General features: G+C 46.9%; 1 pseudogene; it reads right to left on the bottom strand.

Annotated features, from left to right (window-relative positions):
• Nucleotides 1–17,823: 17,823 nt before the first annotated feature.
• On the bottom strand, nucleotides 17,824–19,894 carry LOC125946275 (uncharacterized; annotated as a pseudogene).
• Between the last annotated feature and the right edge of the window lie 2,790 nt (nucleotides 19,895–22,684).

Below are 22,684 nucleotides of genomic sequence, written 5' to 3'. Positions count from 1 at the left end.
GCTGGTAAGCGTGCATGTAAAAGGCACGGCGGCACTGGCTGTTGTTGGGAAACTTCAAGACGCTATTTCACGCAGTAATGTCATTTGTCTTATTAAAAAGAATGCAGGTGATGACTAAATGAAATGCTGCAAAGCTGTAGAAAAGCAGTAGCAAAGCTGTTCGACCATCTCGCGCAAAACGCCATTTAACACGATCTGGCGGAACAGCTCACCATGCCAGGATTTTCTTTCGCATCTGAACCACACTACTGGATGGTTCTGTACATGTACTAACGATCCTGACGGAGGATCAGCTTTATAGCTTTATATGGGATGCCACGGCCCATTCCACGGGCCGGCTGCAATTTGACGCGGCCACGAGGCAAAATATGCGCGCGAGATAACTAACGGCAACACATCAAGAAGCTGACAGCACCAACCCTTTATTACATGCATATAGACTGGAAAAATGGATTACTTACGCTGTAGGCACGGAATACGGACCGCTTCACAACGCGAGCGACCCCGAACAATTTAGGAGGCATTGCCCCGAAAAACAGCCGCCATGAAAATAAACGGATGTGACATCATGGGTTATAGCGGACGTGACGTCATGGGTCGCAGCAGACGTTTTGGGCACCTTTTCTCTGCTGCGACCCGGTCGCAGCAGTGGCGGCCCTGATCGTGAATATTGTCGAGATGACGAGCGACTACTTTAAGGCGCTTAGCACCGAAGCAAAAGATCGGTATCGCCAAAAGCTGATGTTTAGAAGCAGAGAGCTGCCCGATCCGCTGGACGATGATGTTGTGCGATTTTCGTTTTAGCCGGGCTCCAAACACCTTCCCTCAGTCGCAACCCCGGAGCAACAAGCGGAGCATCTTAGTGAGGACATGCAATGAACGCAGACTGTTGGCTTCAAGGCAGGTAATGGCACTGTCGAAAACTAGAAAGACTTTAATGGCACTTTTTTCTTCTTTCTGGGGTTTTACGGGCCAAAACCAGTTCTGATTATGAGGCTCGCCGTAGTGGATGGTTCCGGATTAATTTTGACCCCCTGGGGTTCTTTAACGTGCCCTACAACACAAGCACACGGGCGTTTTTGCATTTCGCAATGGCACTTTTATTGCTGGAAGATGGAGGATGAAGTGGTAAGCTGTGCATGTGTACATGCACATGTTTTATTGCGATAGCAATTATATGGACACTTCAACCGGATTTCTGCCGTCGGCGTCGCCGTCGCCGTCGTCGTGAGGTTCCGTATAGATTTCAAGGGCGATAAAATCGTCGCCGCGCGCTGAATGCGCGAGCGAAAGAGCGCGGGGGACGTGCGCTATCACGGAGGGCGAACTCCCCCGCGCGCTATCACGGAGAGCGAACGCACGGTGGAAAGCAAACGCAACCGTCGCCCGAAAGGCTGTGGGGGTGTGGGAGGGAGGGAGGCGGGGCGGCGCTGTGCTCCGGCACCAAAGGCGTATCTTGCCACTCAATCTCCCACGCGAAAGCAAGAAACGGGAAGAGGGGGGGGGCAGCTTCTCCTCTGCCAACAACTTCTCCTTTGCCCGGCGGTGCCGGTCGCCCGCACCGTCTCTTATCTCCACACGGCTCGGACCTCTGCATTCTCTGTGCATTCGCCGCTCAGTTTCCGTTGAAGCGATACACCACGCGAACCTGCGCTTGCTGCCAGCGTTTTGACAGTCGTTGGCTGCGGTCATTCAGTGTGATCTATTCATGTTTGCTTGTGCGCGCTGACACCACGATTGTAAATTCAGTTTGTAAGCCAATGTGTATAAGTTTATGCCGCCGAATTGCCCTCTACTAATTTGCAATCGCAACCGATGCGTCGCCTTTCGGGCGAAACTGCGACATTTTTTCTGCGTCATATGCATTGTTTCTGCTTTTCAATATGCATTCACAAATAACTGTACATTCTCAAAAGTCACTTAGTGCAAGAAGCCTAGGTTGACTGAAATTGGACTAACTTAAATGCTCACGAATTTACCACAATTCTAACAAAATGAAACCTGTAGTGTTGGGCACGAGATTGCAATCCATAATTGGCCTCCGTTAATTCGTAAATGCCTTTAGAATGTGGCCGAAACTTCCTACATGCATGCACGGAAATCGCTAACTTTTCTGCGATTCTGCTCTGCGATACCGATACGAATGCTCACATGCCGCCGCGGTGGCTCAGCGGTTACGGTGCCCGGTTGCTGACCCGAAAGACGCCGTTTGGGTCCCGGCTATCGCATTTCGATCGAGGCGAAATGCTAGAGGTCCGCGTACTGTGCGATGTCAGTGCACGTTAAAGAACCACAGGTGGTCGAAATTATCCGGAGCCCTCCACTGCGGCGTCCGTCATAGCCTGAGTCGCTTTGGGACGTTAAACATGATAAACCAATGCGCACATGTACCTAGGTAGTAAAGCTGCAGAAGTGCACTTGTGCCACAGATACGAAAAACATTAAAATAAAACGGCGGCAGCATGGCACCCGCAAAACAATAATTTTAACTCATGTTCGTAGCATGGCGATCCACGCCGAGGCAAGAAACTGGACGAGCGGGCAAACTCGGGGCGAGAGTCGAGCGCGCGCTGCTCTCGCGTGAGTTACACGACATGCGGCCAGAACAATCGTGCAGTAGCACTTTTATTATTCAGCATTATAGCAGTCCGGCTACTCCACGTAGTAACGTACCTTGGATGAATTGAGCAGAGCAAATCTGGGAGCTCTTGGTAGGCTCCCAGATTTGAAAAACACCGTTGACGAGTAAACGTAATGAAAACAGTCGACGCTCCAAGAGCTACTCGCCGTCACGCAATACACTTAATGCCACAAGTCGCACTTATATCGATATCATCATCATCATCATCAGCCTATATTTATGTCCACTGCAGTACGAAGGCCTCTCCCTGCGATCTCCAATTACCCCTGTCTTGCGCTAGCGTATTCCAACTTGCGCCTGCGAATTTCCTAACTTCATCATCCCACCTTGTTTTCTGCCGTCCTCGACTGCGCTTCTCTTCTCTTGATATCCAATGGACCACCGGTTATCCATCCTACGCATTACATGGCCTGCCCAGCTCCATTTTTTGCACTTAATGTCAACTAGAATATCGTCTATCCCCGTTTGTTCTCTGATCCATACCGCTCTCTTCCTGTCTCTTAACGTTACTCCTAAGATTTTTCGTTCCATCGCTCTTTGTGTGGTCCTTAACTTGTTCTCGAACTTCTTTGTTAACCTCCAAGTTTCTGCCCCATATGTTAGCACCGGTAGAATGCAATGATTGTACACTTTTCTTTTCAACGACAGTGGTAAGCTCCCGGTCAGGATTTGGTAATGCCTGCCGTATGCACTCCAACCCAATTTTATTCTTCTGTAAATTTCTTTCTCATGATCAGGGTCCCCTGTGATTAATTGACCTAGATAAACGTATTCCTTTACAGACTCTAGATGCTGACTGGCGATCCTGAATTCTTGTTCCCTTGCCAGTCTATTGAACATTATCTTTGTCTTCTGCATATTCATCTTCAACCCAATTCTTATACTTTGTCGATTAAGGTCCTCAATCATTTGTTGTAATTCGTCTCCATTGTTGCTGAATAGGACAATGTCATCTGCAAACCGAAGGTTGCTGAGATATTCGCCGTCGATCCTCACTCCTAAGCCTGCCCAGTCTAAGAGCTTGAATACTTCTAAGCATGCAGTGAATAGCATTGGAGAGATTGTGTCTCCTTGCCTGACCCCTTTCTTGATAGGTAACTTTCTACTTTTCTTGTGGAGAATCAAGGTAGCTGTGCAATCCTTGTAGATATTTGCTAAGATATTCACGTACGCCTCCTGTACTCCATGATCGCGCAATGCCTCTATGACTGCTTGTATCTCTACTGAATCAAATGTTTTTTCATAATCTCTGAAAGCCATATATAGAGGTTGATTGTACTCCGCAGATTTCTCGATTACCTGATTGATCGCGTATATCGATATACCCGAAAAATAACACAGAATATGCGCAGGACGAGCGCGCGAGCGAACAAATACCAGCAAAAACGAGCAAAAGGAACGGCTACCGGAAGTTTTCTAAGGGCCTGTACACGCTCGAGCGGCCCATGGATGGGTGGATGGATGGATGGATGAGGCTGAACCCTTTAAATCGGGCGGTGGCATACGCCACCTAGCCATGACTATTAACATATTTTGTACAATGTGGTGGGTGAAATTTCACCCCTACCTTGATTTTAGCCACCAATCAGATAACCTCCGTTTGGTTATTTCAACCCACTTAAAGTCTATTTTGCCTTCACTCTCCCTAATCCCGAATGCTTTGAAAAAAATGTGGTTGATCCCTCTTATATAGGAATCGGTATAGAACACGAAAGTGAAACGTGTCTTCACAGAAGTAGTGTAATGTTTATTGCACATTGATATATAATGTCTATTGGTGTTTTGTGGCTAAAGCGCCCTTAGGCGTTGATGCACCCACGCTGACGCCTGGTGGCACGTCTCCTCTATCACGACTACCAACGTCGATGACCATGAGCAACCGTCGTGCATATGGAAGCTGCACTATGCTGCACACGCTAGCACAACGCGAAAGACGAAGCACGTAACTGACACACTAATACAACGCGCAAGACAAAGCACGTAACTGAATCGTCACCGAGTCAAATCAGCGCGTACAGCGCGTCGTAATTGCAGCCTCCGCGATCAACTTCAGAAACATTTTCAGAGCTAATTGCGGAGGCCACGTTCCGCTGTGCTGAGTACGGTGAACGCCACCTAGGTGGCGTTGGTAGTGCTTCTTGATGCCAGCGTCCCTTCGAATGCTGGCATCGAGGCGTCGTAGTGCTGAGACCACCGAAGCGTTCACTGTCAGTGCGCGTTAGTGTCATAATGCAGTACTTCTCTTTTCTGCTCGTAGGCGGCGGCACCGCCCCGAGCAAGAGCGCGGGTACACGGAGGAGTGTTAGATATATAAGGCGCGTCTGTGTAGCTCTCTGCAAATGCGTTTGTGGCGCAATGGGTTAAACGCTCGGCGATCTATCGTCGCGGACCGAGAGGTCGTGGGTTCGATTTCCAAATTTTCCATGTTTGTGGAACTTTTTCTTCTGGTTTCTTTCTTTGTATTATGTTCGTGTACATTGTAAGCTGACGTATTTCCGTGATGGAAATACGTCAGTGGTGGAACCCGGCATAAACTTGGTCTTGGTGGACCCCGGCATAAAACACTTTCGTGTTAAAAATGAGCCCCGTCGCTTTGTACTGTAGGGTTAAGCCCTTTACAGAAAAGTATGAGGTGTTCAGCCGTTTCCTCTTCTTCTCCACACGCACCGCACAACGTGTCTACACCTTGGTACTTTTACTCAGTACATCTTAGTCCGCAATACTCCCGTCCTGGCTTCAAACAACAAAGAGCTTCCCCTAGATTTATCATAGATATTTTCTTTCGCAATTTCTTGCTTGAAAGTTCTGTATGTTCCCAGTGCTGATTCCGTCTGCATCCCTGTTTTCCACAGACCCCTCTCTGTTTCCTTAACCTTTTTCTTAACCGCTGTTTCCTGGTTTGCACCCCTCCCGCAGTCCAAATATTTGATTGACAGTTTTCTGGTCAGCTTCCTCCATTTTGTGTCCACTGTCCTTGTGTACAAATAACTGAAAACTCTCCTTGCCCACACCTTTTCTGCCATTTCTCTCGATCGCTCCTCAAATTCTATCTTGCTGCTGGCTTTCCTGCCCTCAAATGACGTCCATCCCATGTCACCCTGTACCCCCTGATTTGGTGTATTTCCGTGTGCTCCCAGAGCAAGTATACCTACCCCTCGCTGCTTAACTTCCAACCTTGCTCGAACCTCTGGTCTCGAACCTCTGGTCTCATGCTCGAACCTCTGGTCTTTGCACAGGACCGCATTGCCGAAAGTCAAACTATAGGGACCATCACCCGTTTCCAAATCCCTCTCACCACTTCGTACCTATTGTAATTCCACAGTGCCCTATTTTTCATCACAGCTGCATTTCTGCTACCTTTAGCCGTTACATATTTTTCATGTTCCGTTAGCTACTCAGCCCCATTGTTTATCCACACTCCAAGATATTTGTACTTATCCACCACCTCCAGCGTAACCTCCTGTATCCTATGCTCGCTGCCCTGATTATTATTAAAAATCATGACTGCCGATTTTTCTTTACTAAACTTAAAACCTAAGCTATCTCCCTCTTTACCACAGATGTCCATTAATCTCTGCAAGTCTTCCTTGCTGTCAGCCATAAGTACAATGTCATCCGCGTACATCAGTCCTGGTAATGGCTGTTTAATCCACTCTCCTTGCTTGAAAAAGGAAAGGTTGAAGCCAAGTCCGCTCCTCTTTAATTGTTTCTCTAATCCTTGTAAATACAGCATGAACAACAGAGGTGACAGAGGGCACCCCTGCCTAATGGCCTGTACACGCTCGAGCCGCCCATCGCCGCAAGCCGCACCGCCCTCGCGCGGTCCACTTAAAATGGCTGCTGTGACGTCACGAGAGGCGGTCGTGAACTTTTTCCAGCATGCAGCATGTGTGGGGCGACCGCACAAACATGGCGCTGGTTCGAAGCGAAGCGAATCGCGAGGCTTAGGCGCCTAGGCTGCTGTGGCAGTTTGTTTTTTGTGTTGTTGTTTTTTTTTTGTTTTTTTTTTTGGGGGGGGGGGGAGATCATTGCAAGAGTTATCGAGCACTCGCAGAGATAGTCGTCGAACGCAGCAATCCGCTGTACCCTGCCTGACCTCTTCAGTGCGTCCGATCGTCAACGGCAACAGACGGAAATGTGTTGTGTTTACGCGAAGTTCGGTAGCAATGAAACCGGCGATTTCGTGTGTTGGGCCGTATTTCGCGTGTGCAGTACCCGCAGTACAAACGCGAAGGCCATCACATACACGCGCATTCTAAGCATGACACATGCTTTCAGTACGCGCCAGGATGAAAACGAGTGCGATCGCCCACCTCAGCGTATGGTGTGCCTAGGTGTTGTGTGCGCGCTTCATCGCTGCGAAGCGCGTACGTGTATGTGCATTGTGCAGTTCTGTGTTTTGTTTTTAAGAAGTGACGATACGACCTGTAGTGATGAGCTTTATTGTCGCGTCATCGCAGCCATTCGTAATGTGCTGTTTGTGCCTGGCTTCATGTGAGCTGTTTTGGGGGCTGTGATGCGCCTTGGTGATCGTGAACACGTACAGAACGTTTGAGTACTAGGGTTCTTACTTTACAAAGCGAAGGGTACTGTTACGTATACGTGCAATGTGTCGCAGTGGTGCTAGGCGTATAAGTGTTCGTTTTGTGCGATGTGCATATGCTCTGAAGTGAACCGTGCATACAGAACGGTTTGTACAGAACATTAGACCCAAAATTCAAGGATGCCAAAATTCAAGGAGGCGGGAACAAACCGTACTTGTACACATACATTGAAAAATAATGAAACCTTTCTCCTTAGCCGAACTTTCTTGTAGCTAAGCAGCTGCTGAGTTGGAAACACATTACAAGCTATTTAGGGTGCTTTTTATGCATGTGCTCTGAAGTAAACACTGCAGAAGCGCTGCTGGTCGTTCGTGCTCTTTGCATCTCAGTATAGGTATCAAACCAGCCTTCCTTGCTTTGTACACGTGTTATTTGTTTGCAGTGTTGTCTCTGCACATGTTACTCTTTACGAAGAGGGGAGGCTAGGGAACAGCTTAAAAGTTATATCACTGCTCCATGTATTGCAATTATTAATTTTGTGCTAGGTGTCATGTGCTGTAATGTAAACAATGCAAATGTGCCGCATGCTATTTTTTGCGGATGTGACAATCTCACATTGAGCCAATTATAAAACTTCAAAAGAGGGCTGTCCGCTTTATGACTTCCTCACATTACAATGCTAACGCAACACCGCTCTTTCAACACGTACACATTTTACCGTTTACTTCATTACTAAATGTTTAAACTCTTGTAATGGTTAATAATAGCATCGTTACTGACTACCCACTCTCTGCTACCAACTTTACCGAATCAGGACGCTGTACACGCAGTGCACTAAAACGAAATTTTCTGGTTCCAAAGGCCTATAATGTGTGTGGTAAACGGAGAACTTGTGTTGGAGTAGAGAACGTAGAGTCGGAGAACGTGTTGGAGTAGTCGAGAGGAACGTTCAGCCCACAGAAGTTAGAAATGCAGCTAATTTTCAGCGATAATTAAAACTGCATTTTCGTGATCTTCTTTCGTATGTTTATTAATACATTCACCGCTTCCTTTTTATTTTTTCTGGTGCATTTTTCTTTACTTGTAGATGTTCAATGATACCGTTTGCATTTTGAAGATTGTTTGTATTGTATTCTCTAATTCTTCTAATGTAAAGTGCATATTATTGCTGCGTTTAAGTACATGTGCCTGTGCTAAATTAATTGCTTTGCTTCCTCTACATAGTTTTCTTATGGATCGCAACTAGCCTCGAGCTAGGGATCCCAATGGATTTGTTCACATTATGTTTTACTCTGTACTGTACGCAAGAAATAAAGTTTAATTCAAGGAAACATTTTTCTCGCAGGGCCCCCTGGCTGCAGCCCCCTTAGCCCATAGGTTAATCTGGCCCCAGTAGTAACTAGTATCACAAATGCAAGTTTTGGCTCGCCAAAAGTGAAGCTTCCAAAAGTCACGGCCGGGCTCGACTGGCGCCCCGCGCTCGCTTCTTACGGCCTTCGCATGCCTATCGCTGCTGCTTGGAGGGGGCGCTGCGAACCCACCCAGAAAAAGAAAAATAATAATGAGAGGTATACAAAAATGCTAGATAAAGAACATGTATAGTATACCTGATTAAATCAAGCAGGCTAGGTGACTATTTGTCGCCGCCCCGTTTCAAAGGGGATGCCAATAAATCATCATCAGCAGCTTAACCCTGCTCAGCTGCTCCCAGCCGTAAAGTCCCTATATAAGAAAAGTACCGCCATCCTTTGATCAACGCCGCTTCTCTCTCTCCTGTATCTCCAATTGGACGATGATAGCGCGCTATTTCACTTCTTTATATTTTTTTCCCTGCCTCAGAGCCATGTTGAAAGACCTCTGCGCAGCCGCAGTCGCTGGCGGCGGCGGCGCGCGCCTGGCCTGAAAGCTTGAACGTGGAGTTTCTAGGTGCGCCACCGTCGACTTGCTTTCGCAAGCAAAAAGTAGAGAAAAAAAAACAAGCGCTTTAGGAGAGGAGACGGCGGAGGAAAGAGTATAGATGGCGGTACTTTTCTTATATAGGGACTTTACCCAGCCGATCTGTGCAGCGCGCGCAACGCTGGAAGGTGGGGTCGGGTGCGCTTCTTACCTCACCGTGCATTCAAGAACAAGTCGCGTAATTGTAGAGGAAGAAGACGACGACGTTTCAACGCAAACGTGGTTTCCTTTGGTTCCTTGGAAATTGCTCGACAGCAACGAAAATCTCGCCCTTATCCGGATACGAAGCTTCTCGGAAGCCTATGGGGATCTGCGGACTCTGGTGAGGACTCTCCTTTGCCTTGTCCTACTGATCATGCTGGTCTAATAGGCTCAAAACACGCACGGCTGGCGCTTAGGCCTAGCGCGGCTGCGCCGCCGCGCTCGCCCGACGAATAAGTGTTTGTGCCAGATGTGAGCTTCTCATCTGTACCTTCCACTGGACTGCTGCGCGTGACAACATCTGTGCCAACTATGCAGCAGCAGTGTGCAACCGATAGCTCGAAGACACAAGATGCAACACCGAAGGACAGTCCTCTTCGTGATGTGAATGTGAACCTATCCGCAATCGTGCCGACGGACACTGGTGACCCTATGGACGTGCAGCCCTCTGGCGGTTCAACGAATGCAGCCAAGCGAGGTCCCCCAGTCAACGTGCTTCAACAAGACGCCATCGCACCGGAGCAACCGGCAAAAAAGGTAAGGGCCACCCCAGACAATTCCTCCACGCCCTCCCCTACGCACGCTCCCTCTCAGTCTTACCCTACGCCTACCCCTTCTGAATCCTATCGAGTTCATATACGTCCCCTTTCATGCTACGACATAACTTCAGTAGCCACAAAATATGTCCAAAGGGTCATCGACCAATCTCTTGAAACCACTGGATACAAAGGGTTCGCAGCATATAAATCTACCAACTCGATCACTGTGCACTTGGCATCTCTCAGTGATGTGCAGAAAATGTGCACTTTAACATCTATCCCACTGTCAGGAGATCAGCACCTACCTGTGCAGTGCTACTTTGCATCGGGCCCTAATATACAGAGGTGTGTTGTTTATGGCATTGACCCGGAAGACACCCCCGAGATAATATGTCGTGAATTGACGTCCACGACACACAGGGTGCTCGCAGCTAGATTCATGGGCAAAAGCCGTACTTGCTTAGTGACGGTACAGGGCCCCCAATGTACGGTTTCACTACTATGGTTGTATATTGCGACCTAAACCCTACCTCCCTCGGGCAATATTCTGCTACCGCTGCTTTCAACGTGGACACATGCAGGCATTTTGCCCACAGCGTACTATTGACCCCGAAAAGCTCACACCAGAAGGCGAACCACGATATCGATATGGCTTATGTAAATCTGATGAGCACGATATGACAAGCACAAGTTGTCCGACTAAACAGAAGGCCACAGCACGGCTACGAAAGGCTATACCAAAAACGAGTATAGTAACAACTCACAATCGTTATGAGGTTCTTGCAGAAGAGCCAGAGATGCTCATGGCAGAAGAAGCAGAAGCCCCAGAAACACAACTGTATTCTTCTGCTCTTAAACGTGGCAAGCAGTCGCAGACAAAGAAACAGAAATTACCGGAACCTCTGCTTCAGTCGGATGATGACCATGATGACATTGACGCTCGGATAGACGCACTGGCCAGAGAGATTGAGCGACTACGCAAACACAAAGAATTGGTAATTCTGCGGCGTCAGAAAACAGGACCAACACGTAGCGCATCAACCAGCGCGAATGCCACTGTTACGCCTGGATCCCGTCCGGCACAACAGGTCAACCAAGCTGTTTGGACGGCATCAACCAGTGCGAATGCCACTGTCAAGCCTGGATCCCGTCCGGCACAACAGGTCAACCAAGCTGTTTGGACAGCAGTTTTAGATCAACTTGCTCAACTAACGTTGCTCATTCAGGATTGCCTGCATCATGGCTAATTCTCTGCAGCAGCTGTCACAGGCTGGAATTCTACAGTGGAATTGTCGGGGCCTAAGCTCCAAGTTAGGAGAAATTAAAACCAAGCTTCAATATAATAAGCTACATGTATGGGCACTGCTTATTCAAGAGCATAATAAGCTGTGCTCCCTGTCCCATTTTAATGGGTATCATAACCCATCTATTAGAGATAGACGTGCTACTACAATGGCTTCAGCTCCCGGAAAAGCTGCAGTGTATGTATCATCGCATATTCCTCACACGGTGGTTGATCTGGAACCATGGTGCAGTGTTAATCAAGAAGTTGTCGGGGTCCTGGCACGACCAGTGAAGACTCCTGTCATTCTAGTGTCATTCTACGCCAGACCACAGCGCACACGTTTGAACTTGGGGTGGATAGCCCATCTACGGTCTACGTACCCGGGAATTCCTATTCTCGTGGGTGGAGACTTTAATGCTCCACATACAAAATGGGGGTACAAGTACAACTCCCGAAGAGGATGTCAAGTTTAAAACGTCATGAGCGATGCCACTTTTACACTGTTGAACCGTCACACTGTGCCTACCTGTGCTGTACCCGCAGTATCTAGAACACACGCTCCAGACCTCACGTGGTGGTTGGGCCCTGGAATGCCGCAGTGGCGGGTGGAACCAGATACCTGGGGCAGTGATCATATGCCAATAATGATTGGTTTGCGTAGAACGTGCATAAAGAAGATTCGACGACGAGTAACAGTCACGCATTGGGATAAGTTTCGGGAATCATCGATTGATAAAGTACCCTCAGAGCCCTCGGAAATTCTTCCTGCTTTGCAAGAACTGCTCCGGAGTAACACCACTGTAACCACAGTTGACGAGGAACAACCTCAACCGGACCTCGCTCTTTTGCAACTTTGGGCAAAGCGACGTCAGGCAGAAGTGTATGCGTCGAGGAATCCCGATGTACCAGGTAGCCGTGCACGTGCTAACCATATAGCGGCGAAGGCGCGTCGTCACGAAAAGCAACTTTCTCGACGACGATGGTATGAGTGGTGCGAGAATCTTGGATCGGGCATTGGAAACAGAGCACTTTGGCGTACGTTTCGGTCAATGGAACGCGGTCATAAGCAACCTGACCCTGCAGCGAGCGTTAGGTTAGCGATGCAAAGTTCGCCACATGAATTTGCAGAACACGCTGCTAGAGCGTTTTTCCCGAAGTACGATCACGCGTCAGCTATAAACTGCCCCGAAATCGATGAGTCTGATGAATCCGAAATATCCAGCCCTTTCAGCATGGCCGAACTAATAGCAGCGATTGAAACTTCGAAGAAACGAGCAACACCTGGACCCGATGGTATTCCTTATGAGGTTTTCAAGAACATTGAAGGAGCAGCTCTCGACGCACTTCTTCAGGCTATTAATAAAGTATGGGAGACTGGAAACGTTCCACCTGACTGGAAGCATTCAATTGTTGTCCCGATTCCGAAACCAGGAAAGTCTCCAAGTAACCTGCAGTCTTTACGCCCAATTTCACTAACCTCAACTGTCTGCAAGCTCGCTGAAAAGATGCTGGCCACACGTGTTTCCTGGTGGCTTGAACGCCATGACAAATATCATCCTGCTCAAATTGGCTTCCGTTCTTACTTGGGAACTGAAGACGGTCTTTCTATCTTATCAGACGATGTTTTACAGATCTCACCACACAGTCACGCTGTGCGCACGGTAGTAGCAACAGACATAACGAAAGCTTATGACAATATAGACCATGAAATCATTATTGCCAACCTCATCGACCTGGGACTTCCACCGCGGGTCATAAGATTTATCTACTCATTTCTTCATAAACGCACATTTGCGATTAGAGTAGATGGAAGGCAAGAAGGGTATTTCACATCGAACAGAGGAGTCCCACAAGGTTCGGTTTTAGCTCCTCTTCTCTTCAACGTTGCTCTAATGCCTCTAGCCTGGCAACTACACCAGATTCCAGACGTGAAGTTTTTAATCTATGCGGATGACGTCACTTTGTGGTCCGTGCATGAAGATGTATTTCGACAAGCTCAACAGCTTCAAGAAGCCCTTGATGTTCTGCACAACTACGCTCGGAAAGCAGGGTTGGACATTTCCGCCCAAAAATCAAGCTATGTTGTGGTGGCCAACAAGAAAGGACGCACAAGAATCACGCAGCACCCCTTTACATTTAAACTCGGCGCAGTGACAATCCCTGAGGCTTCTGAGGTCCGCATACTGGGTCTCGATATTCCCCAGTCCGGCAGTGGTGCACACTGGCTCCGTAAAATCCGACAGACTTCGACAAAAACACTTCACCTTATTCGTTGCATTGCAGCAAAAGCAGCTGGAGCTCGTACTGACGTAGCTCGACGGCTGGTACGTGCAGTCTTGCAGCCAAGAATTTTATATCAAGCACAATTTCAAAGGCTAACTTTGGCACAGTTGGCACAGTTAGAGACGATTAATCGCGATGCTATGCGCACAATCACAGCACTACCATGCATCACTCCGATACCAACCTTACAGGAACATGCCCAGCTCAACACAATTGCAGAGCTAATTTTGCAACGTGAAAAAGCACGTGAAAAAAAAGCAATTTGTTCCGACTGTCGCTGCGTTGCATTCTCATTTTCAACGCGGCTCTCGGATTGACAATTAGTCCTATCCAATGCCTCCCTGGGAATGCACCAGCATCACAACTAATAAGCCAACTAAGTTACGACGCAGTGATACAACAGGTATTATTGACGACCACAATATCATCGATGCGTCATGCGCTAACACCTGCAAAGTCTATACGGATGCTGCTATTCTCCCAGACGGCGGGAGGACATCATTCCTTAGTACTACGCATAATTTCATCAGCGGCCACCAGCGATATTTATCTACGGAAGCCAGTGCTCTAATAATGGAACTTCAAGCCATCCACGACGCTGTGCAAGATGCGACATCTCAGCTGCCTACCATCAAACAACTAGATATCCTCACTGATTCTTTAGCGGCTATTCAGGAACTGAATAAGGTTGACAAGGCGATGGAAATCTGCGAGAAAATACACACTATGACTAGAAAAACAGCTACTTGCGTCAAGGTACACTGGATTCAAGGCCATGCAGCGAACCCTCACAACATTGCTGCTGACCAGCAGGCACATTGCCCTCCTAATCCAGACCTTCCGTCTATTCCCCTCCCACCTCAACCCCTTAACTCGCTCCGAGCCCGTAAAAATTTTCTCCGGCAGGACACACGCGCTCTTATCCCCCCGTGTGTCTGCTCCCTCCCCCTTCACCTTACTAAGGCGGAGGAAGTTGTGCTTAGGAGGCTTCGGGCCGGGGTGGCCCTTACACCGGCTGTGATCTCAAGGTGGAACTGGTCGCATTTACCACTGGATGCTACGTGTCCGTACTGCTCCGTCCCTGTGATGGAAGCAGATGCATACCATCTAATATGGACATGTACTGGTTTACAATCGGAACGCTCGCGTCTCCTACTACAAGCCGGCCTCCGCTACAGTGTGACAACCAGCTATGACCGCTGGATACACGATAACAAATTCCACAAAACACTGCTTCAATTTATACACAACACAGGCCTCACAGCACACATATAATACACATACATATCAAGAATTATGCCTTCACGGCAAGTCTTTATCGCAATAAAAAAAATTGTAGAGGACGCGTAAATGGTTCATCTAGGCTTCTTATAAATGGATGCCGTGTAACCGTATTAATACATCGGGCTTCTTTAAATTCACTGGGGATGCATGCGCCGGGAGAACAGCTCTCCGCCATCAAATGCATTTTGAGGAATGAGGAGGAGGAATAAACTTTATTTAGGGAAATGAGCAGACGCTAAAATCGTCCGAGGTGGGCGGCGTCCCTAGTCCAGGATGCCGTGGGCCTGAGCCGATATCTTGGCCCTGCTCACCAGGCGATGCTGGTCTTCAGGGCTCGGGAATGAAAATAAATATTTATTTCTCGTATGCACTTACAGTGATTGCCATACTTTCAGGCGAAAACTCTTGCGGACACAGTAGCGCACAAATGTGTCTTGTTCACAATTAGAATCTAAAGTGTTTCCTTGGCGGCTTGTACATAGGCCGAAGCAGTAGCGTGCACCCAGGATCTCTGCAAGGGGGGGAGGGGGGTTGACAGTTTGCCAATACCATCTAAACAGCACTAATTTCGATTTCTTCACGGGAAATTGTGAAAAAAAATGCGCTTTTTGCGAGTGTGCGGACGATTGCGCGTCTTACATCTTAGTTGCAGCACTCAAATGCGTAAGGAAAGAAAAGGGGTTAAACAAAAGGGGGGGGGGGGGTTAAGTCGGCCTCAGGGGGGGGGGGGGTTACAACCCCCGAATTCCCCCCCCCCCCCCCCCGTCGGTGCGCCAGTGGGCCGAAGGCTTGTCGTTTTCGTCAGTCAGTTGGTTTGACTGATTTAGAAGGAGTATTCTCAGAAACTTCTCGGCAAATAGATTTGCAGATCGTATCGCATGACTGTCGTCAACACCTTCAGGGCAGCTCAAGATGGAAGCGCGTTGTAAATAGGGCTGGACTGCTCTTTCGAGTACTTCTAGTACATTCCTGCGTGGCAGGTGTTCGGAGGCTTTATTGAAAAGAAAACAATATTATTTATTTTTATTTTATAAATACTGCAATCACCATGCGGTGATTTTAGCAGGGTGGTACAAGCATAACGAATACATCGGTATGTACAGAAAATGCACAGGTTAATAAAAAAAACTGTCATTTGAATAAATACAAAGCGTACAGGTTGGGCACACGCAACGTTACACTAAAGAAGTAAAACACTGTCACTGCAAACATGGCACAAACAAAATAATGTCACTGTAAACATGATAACAAAGAAGTTAATGTTGGCGCAGAGACGACGTCATTCTTTAGCTGGTTCCAGTCCACTATTGTGCGCGGAAAAAAAAAAGAATACTTAAATGAGTTGCTGCGTGAGGAAAAAGTAGTTATAGTGAAATTATGTATTTGCCGAGTAGCGTATCCGGAGGAGAAGGCTACGATCTTTGTTATGTCCATCTTATAATTCCCATTTATTAGTTGATGCTATCTTGTCCAAATATCTTGTCCAAAAGCACTAGAAACTCGGGCTAGAAACTCATTGCTTGGGAACTGGTGAAAAGAAACACCGGGTGTTTTCCCAGAACGGAACTTGCAATACGGAAGGCAGCAATACACCTTAATACAGCAGTTATACACCGATATGCAATGAACGGCGCCAAGACTTGGCTGTGGCAGCGCGTACTAAAGGCTGTACGACCGTCTTCAGGAGCCCACAAATTACTGCATACTGAACAACACTGACAGAGCACCGAATAAAATGCGCGGGAAAACGATCGTGCGAGCGCGAAGGCAAGCGCATGTACGCGGAGCATGGGAGGAAGGGTCTAGGGAGCCTACATACGCGGCCCGCTTTAGGGTGGTGACATCTCGAACCAGTGTTGCCTAAAACAGCCCCCAAATTTGACGGGCCGCCATGTTGGGCCCCAATGTCAGCCCCGAGCCTCGTGAAGCGCCGACTGCGAAGGTTGCGAGCACCTTTTCGTCTTTTGAGGGTTGTCCCACGAGCACTATTTCGTGTCGAATGTAAATAATTGTTACTGAGCGAGCATTTTTAGGTTAATTAACGGAAGGGTGCACTATGTAACGCGTGATACGGCGTACTCCACAGAAAAACATGCGAGAGCCTAGTGCAAGAATTTCAGTCCATCTGCTTGTAGAAATGTTTATTAAAATATGAATTAAAAATCACGGAGCCATAATTTTGAATTATACGTTCCGTATGATGCGAAAGCTAAAGCCTTTTTGTTGATTCTAATACTGTAATATATTGTGAATGCGTTAGTGAATAATGAGATTATTTGTTTTTGTGAAACTCCTGCAGTAGTTGGTTGTGCTTTAAAGCTGTGCAAGCTATACGTTGCAATGCTGCACAAAAAAAAAAGTTTCATCCTGCATCCACCACCAGCCGCAACAGTTGTTTTTTTTTTTTTTTGACCTTGGTAACTAGATTTCTCGGCAAATGAACTATTGCCAAGCCCAGTACATTAAACAGTCATTCAGAGACATAGCACCAAGTGAGTTTCCTCTGGGTGAGTTCAGTAATGGAAACAAATACGTGCACAACTGAACAAGCATATTTATTGGGTTACATGATCAGCCTCGGAAAACACTTTGCAAATAGTCTGCATCTCAACTAAAGTGATACTAAAACAGGAGACGGGCTGCATCCTATAAGAATGTTTCAAAAACCTACAGTGAAACAAACATTAAACATTCTAAAGGAACTTGTAGCATTTATAGCGTTACAGGCAAGCACACAATCCCTACCAGTTCTCACAGAGAAGCCACCTTAACCAAACCAGTGCTCCATGTACCTTCGTAATCTACTGGCAGTCATGGCGTCTTTTGAAGGGCAGCAAACGTAGGACTATGGCCAAGTCCAGCTGTGTGAGATTGAATGTGATGTCTAACCGCTGGTTCAAGGGTGCACTGGCATCCTCCACGAAATTCGGGGTACACATAAATGAAGGTATTGAAGTCGCGGATGAGGAGCTCCGCTAAGGCACGCTTTTCAGGGTGGTATGCTTTTCTGCATGCCGTCGGATGCTCTCACTGCGGAACGCAGGTACATTATCAGAAACAATCACCTGGTGTGTCTAAATGTCTCTCTTTCCATTAATATGATGACACTGTTCACATTATCCGGGCTTTGCCACCGCCATACATGTTCACTGGTAAAAAGCCACCATAAAAGACCGAGTCCGGTGCACACCCACTCGATTCTTCTTGAGTTGAGAGAAAATCGAGATTGACAACTTCGAAGGGCACATCTGAACATCAAGGAATGACCATCTGGTTTCATTTTGGGTGGAACTTGGCACGAATAGCATGAAAATTGTGACAGGTCCTCACATAATCCTCCGCAACAGCTTTCATGTTCTTCGAAGTGAAATGTTTCTGAATCTTGCAGTGAGTCGCCCATAAGCCATCATGGCCACCCGAGTGTAGACTGTCTTAATAAAGCCGCAATATTTTTTACATGTTGCGTGGAGGCACCACGAATGTTCCATTGATTAATTCCAACTCTTCAGCGTCTTCCCATACACTTGCGATGCAACAAAATTACACGAAAGGGGTGCGTGTAGCAGAGGATTTCTTTGAAGGAGCTACACAGCATTCATTTAATCAACAAAAACTATGTGCTTTAAACCATCTTTCTTTGGCGAAAATGAATACGAAAAGATTAGTTGCTTTGAATAAACAACATGTGTGCATAATAAATGTCGCATAGCAAGCACCAAAACATGAGTCAAACAGTAATAAAGCCAAAAAGTTCATGCCAGTTCAAAGAATATAAATTCAAGTAAAGCCGTCACAGGAGACCACGGTTATGCAAACTTTCACTGCCACTGTACCAGGCGGAGCACACAATACCACATAGCTTCAATACAAACCTACATTCTTGCGCCATTAAATTCTGGTGCACATAGTCACTTTCTGATTATGCAATAGCAATACGCCTTCGAAGTATTCTCACCTATTTTCTCAGCACAACTGTGCAGTCGCAGGATACAACACATCACTGAAATCAAGACTGCCAATGATATCTGTCAACAAAATATGTTACAGCCATACAAAAAAGACAAGCATTAAAGAAAGTTAATCTGATACTAGTGATGCTGCATTCAGGTAAAGTCAATATTAGCAGCTAGAACGCATGGAAGCATGCTGTTTTTCAGTACACTAAGCAATGAACAAAGAGCTTTGGTGCGAAACATTTTAGTGAATGCCCCACCTGCTCGAGGCGTTAAAAAGACATCCAGAGGCACACGTCAAACACTTCTGCAAACACATCACACAACCACAGCAGCATTAAATTAACCACTGAGACGCCACACACGGCTCAGATAAGATTAGCAGCGGCACAGGTTTTGCTGGACTGTCCGTTCACCCTCTGCGCATGCTGCTGTCGGAGATGAATCTTAAGTCTTGTCCTCACATACTTCTCAAGGAGCATTTTGCATGCCCTTGATTCATGCGCGTCACAACACCCTAATCTCATAGCCACAGACTTCCGCAAGGCACTCAGGATACCTGTAAATGGAGCTTTGAGAGTCAGGATCTCATTCATGTTTGCGAAAGTCTTAAAGTTTTCCTCACATTCTATTAAAACTTGCATCACTGTTTGGCTTGGCTGGATGAGCTTTCCGCTATTCTTGACATACTCTTTCAGCTGTATAAGAGCATTTTACTGGCCTGTTGCACGGCCAACCAGGGCTCTTTCACAGTCTTTGCACTCTCCAAGAAAACCGATGACTGACTTCAGCAAAAAGCCTCCCAAGTACGCAAGGATATCGCACTCTTCTGTGGTAAGTGCATAAACAAACAAGTTCTCAAGCTCCTCGGGCTCCTGACCTTCCACTTGATCCTGTTTGAAACTGGGGTCAAGAAGGTCAGCCAGGTGCGTGCTGTCATCAACACCATAGCTAGATGATGTCGGTGTGTTTACAAACTGGCCAACGCAGATAAGCTTTAAGGCACACTTGACGTCATATGCGCTCGGCAGAGGTTTTCTGAGCCTCAATACAGAAAAGATGTTTTCGAGACAATCCTGTGACAATCTACCAGTTAGCAAGTACTTGTAATTGAGCTTGTTCAGAAGCTCATGAGAAAGACGCAGGACAACAGTAGTTGACACCAAAAGGCCAGCTTGTGACGGCTTCCAGTGTGCAGTAAGTCCCATATTTAGTCCACAGAAGGTGGCACAAGCTAGTCCAAGGAGTTCAGTTGCTTCCTTGTGTTTGGAAAGATTGAAATTGCTCAAAGCAACAACTGGATGCCGTGACGACATCAAGGTGTACCACCTACTGACAAGTTCAAAAAACCACGCCGTCGCCTCCGGTTCAGGAGGTAAGATTCCTTGCTTAATCAGATAACGTATAGCCGGTGGAGCCTCACGGAACATTTGAACAGCAATGTTCACTTTCATTGTCGTGAAGTGTCCAAGGCTGATGTGGACGTCGGAGAGCCTGCTGGCAATCTTGAGCTCCTTGTCTCTGTCATGTGTGAGAACAGCTTCGACATGGTCTATGTTCACAGTTCCTGCTGTAAGCTTGTGCTCACGTATAGTTGCTTCTCCTAGAGTGAATGTCTTCACACGGAGCAGTTGAGCACGAATATTCTTCAGGACGTGGGCTGGATCAGCCATAAAATATAGCTGCCTACCTTCAAGGTGTGGGTGTGAAACAGAGCACACATTCTCAGAGTGCCTATGGCTTGAGAAGCCAAGAAGGCGCCAGACTGCACGGTTGGCAGCTCCCATATCACTTGTAACAACAAGCACTCTTAGTGTGATGTTGAAACAAAGTTCAATCAAATTGAAGACGAGGTTCTTCAGAGCTTTCCCATCAACTGAGCGTGCAGTGAAATGATATGCAATTACTTGTTTCCAGCGTGTGTTCAGTCCACCAACCATGAATACAAGGGCGTGGTTAGCAACATCTGCAGTCGCTTCAGGCAATGTGGTGCCACCGAAAAGGCAATCAAGGGACCGATCGTGATGAAAGCCCTGACTTATCTCCATCTCGTCCATGAAAAGGACACAGTCCTTTTCAATATCTTCCCTTGCCTCTAGCTTGTGCTTTAAAACATTAAACACTTCATGGAGAATGCCAGGCAGGAAGCGAATGTTTTGAAGCCTTCAGATCAAGGTCCTGTTGCTCGGAATCGGGTACGACAAAGATCTCAGCATTTCGTAGCCTGTTGTGCCACACGCATGTTTTATCTGAAGTGCCACTCGTATGGTCTTTTCAGACCACTTATGGCCCTTCGTTGTCTTCATCGTCAAAGATTTCACTTGGTCTTCATTGAGAAATGATGCCGATTTCAGTGCGCACACTTCTTTGTCAAGTGAGGACACTTTTTTCCTCAGGCTCTGTAGCTTCAACCTTGTTTTATCGTGAACCCTCTGCAAGTACTTGCGAGTGAGATCACTAGTTTTCTTGCGTAACTCTGCATTTTCTTGCCCGATGGTCACCGAAGATGAGCCTGCATTGCCTCCAAATGGTTGATGTGTGGCGCTGACATCGCGTGACTGACCAACACTGCTGTTCGTGCTGTTTGGAACAGGAATGCCATTGGGGTGCTGTGGGACGGTGCCACCGCAGATGTCAATTCATGAGCGTTTTCATTTCCGGCGTGACAAGATGATGCTTCTACAACTAAGGTTGGCACTGGAGCACTGTCATCCATCTTAGTCGAATCGCTATCTAAAGGCTGGTGTGGCTCCGGGGAATTTGCAGGGGTGGCATCGCAGCAAGGCTGCACAGGACAGCTGCGCTTCTTTGGTGGCTTCCGATGTTTGGGGGCGGCTGGAATAAAGAGTAATATGTGCATAGACTGTTAGCATTTAGAATGAAGTAGCATAAGTACCAAATCTGCCAAGCCCATATTTACGAAAAAAAATCTTCAACCATGGTTCACTGACGATGAAAACAGGTTATTGTAATCAAAAATGACGAGACACAGAAGAACACACAGTACACAAGACAAGCGCCACTCTAAACTAATATTTATCTTGATTCACCTCCCTTAATGTATACAGCAAAGTCAATTTGCGCAAGCGCACTGCACATCACGATCGCAGCCATGCATATCACCAATCATACTGGTTAATGCATCATATCTAAGCACTGCAATTCTTTACCGCGCAATACAACAGACGAATCACTTATACAGGCGCTACCTTTCTTTCTAATTTGGTACGCCTCTAAAATTTCTCTAGGCAGTAGTGGCAAAGCCGTAGCCCAACAACAAGTTCTGTTAAGGCTTCACTGAAACGGATGCACTCAATATATATGACCAATTATGGGTGAATTTCATGCCTCTATATACAAGCAACATCGACAGGCAGTAAAAGCAAATGATCACTCACAATACGGCTTCATGATTCAAATAACAGTAGTATACCATACATAGCAAAATACAAAAAAGAAAGACCACACAGTCTTATCTGCACTCACGTACAGCGCAAATGACTCCATCAGAAGCAAACTCGCATGTTTAAGGCCATCGTGTGTCAAATAACAGCACAATTGAAAACAATAAAAACAAATATAGACAAGGGAGATACATCCTATCCAATGTCGCATTATTCAACGAGTCTTATACAAAACGTAGCGTAATCTTCACTTCGGACTTACCTCGAAAAGCAAAAACTGTTGGAACGGCATCTGGCCTCAATTTCTTCAAGCCATCTTGCCTTTTCTGTTCGAAGCTTGAATCTTCGAAATGAGCCTGCAATAAATGTCACCACACGGTCGTTAGCATAATTAAGTTAGTGCATTCCCGTGAACGTTCCGAACGGGGCTGCACGCAAGACGCATTAGAAGGAAAATCTTTCAGCCGTACAAGTTTGCGAAGCGGGCGCTCGACTGTTCATTGTAATGTAGCACACAACTGATAAAAACTATATGTGCACATTTGCCTCTGAAGTCCGTCCTCAAACGTGTTCTCCCATTATGCATTCGTAGCT

This window comes from Dermacentor silvarum, chromosome 6, assembly GCF_013339745.2.
Source record: "Dermacentor silvarum isolate Dsil-2018 chromosome 6, BIME_Dsil_1.4, whole genome shotgun sequence".
Lineage (NCBI taxonomy): Eukaryota > Metazoa > Arthropoda > Arachnida > Ixodida > Ixodidae > Dermacentor > Dermacentor silvarum.
The sequence above is the reverse complement of the archived record's forward strand: the minus strand, read 5'-3'. Positions and strand labels throughout refer to the sequence as shown.